The following is a 1,738-nucleotide window of genomic DNA, read 5'->3' on the forward strand; positions in this document are numbered from 1 at the left end:
CAAAGGAGGAAGGGGCTCAGTTCTTCTGAGGGTTGGGTTTTCTGTTCCCTGAGCAGCAGAGCTGCGAGCCCAGCTCCAGTCTCTGTGACATTTCCATCTGAATCCACCTGAAGGGGGTGAGCTTTTGGGGAAGAAAGAGGCTTCTCTCCCTCTCCAGGCCAGAATCTGATCTCCAGATTAGCCTGCTGGTTACCAACAGAGGAACAACAGTTGTGATTGCAACTCAACACTGCTCCAGCCCTGGAAGAGCGTTGAGGAAAACAGAGTTTTCAATTGGGAGAGCAAAGGACTGAGGCATCGTTTCAGTCATCAGCAATAATTGGCACAGGAGGACGGGCATGCATTCTCCATTGACATAGGATTTTGCCCTGCTCTACCAAGACTGGTCTAAAATTTCAGATCTGATTGCTTCCTCTAGCCTATGTAACAGGTTGGTGATTTTTTTTTTCCATACCTAAAAATTTGTAGTTTTGGATGGGATGTGTTCAATAGCGTGTTCTTTGCTGTCTGTCCTGCTTTGCTCTTGTCCTTGCACTGCCATAGTCCCCACTGGTCACTCTCTGCTGCTCTCTGCTAATGAGACTCAGATTTACAATCTATACAAAATTCTGTCACTCTCCTTTCACCTTTCCAAGAAAGGGAATGTGCTAAATCTTCTCCTTGATGGAATGAACTTTTCCCCATGGAGAATGCGATCGCATTGATGTGAGCAAAGAACTTTCCTTCCACTGTGTTCCAAACTTTCCCCGTGATGGGAGTCAGGAGGGAGTGATGTGGGATAAATGATGGGATTTTCCCCAATAATCCTGAGCTCTGTGTCATTAGAAGGAGTTGGATGTGTTGATCCACATTTTCCATAAACACAGATCCATGGGGAGAGCACAAAGAGACTCTGGGGTTTTGGGGAGATTTTTAAGGCTGGGAAGGTGGGGAGGCTGCTGTTGGCACCCAGGCTGTACACAATGCACACATTGGGTGTGGGAAGCTGCCACATCCCTTCCCAAAACTCTGGGACAACTCCAGACCTTGCTGGGAGCTCTCCCTGAGCCATGCCCGTGCAGAACGAGCGCAGGAATCAAAGCAGGTGTTTTAGCAATGTTTTCTATTGGTTTAATAATGAGTAACAAATTGCATTAGGCACAGAAGGAATTAGAGCTGGCACAGGATTTCTCTTTCATTTTGTATCTGTGTTCTGTCTCTCATTGATTCCTGCACAAGGAGCTACCCAGCTGTGGAAGTGTTTGTGCTCCTTCCATGCTCATCCAACCCCTGAGTGATGGTTGTGGCAGCCAGGGCAGAGGATTAGCTGAAGTTGGAGCCCCTGGACCATGAGAACACAGCACAGCTCTGCTGCCTGGAGCAGAGCTGCTTGCCTGGGATCAGCCAGGAGCGGCCATCCCTGCACTAACAATCAGGAATTGCTCCTGAACACTCAGGAGAATAAGGAGCCCATGGACAGCCATGGCTGATCACAGCTTCCAAACATGAAATGAGCTCCTTCAGGTGTTTCTGGGCTTCCTTTGGCAGTGGAGGAAGCCTTTCCTTTCCTTGTTACCACCAGGGAATTCTCCTCACACCTGATCCATGGGACAGGCATTTCAGGGCTCCCTGGCAGGAGAGGGACCTCCAGCTCTGAAACATCCACGAGTCAGCAGCAGTCAGGCAGCTCAGGAACCACCTCAAGGATGTGTTTTCCTACCCATGTGATGCATGGCTGGCTTTGTCTCCTTCCTGTAGG

The sequence above is a fragment of the Oenanthe melanoleuca genome, chromosome 24, assembly GCF_029582105.1.
Source record: "Oenanthe melanoleuca isolate GR-GAL-2019-014 chromosome 24, OMel1.0, whole genome shotgun sequence".
In the NCBI taxonomy this organism is placed as follows: Eukaryota; Metazoa; Chordata; class Aves; order Passeriformes; family Muscicapidae; genus Oenanthe; species Oenanthe melanoleuca.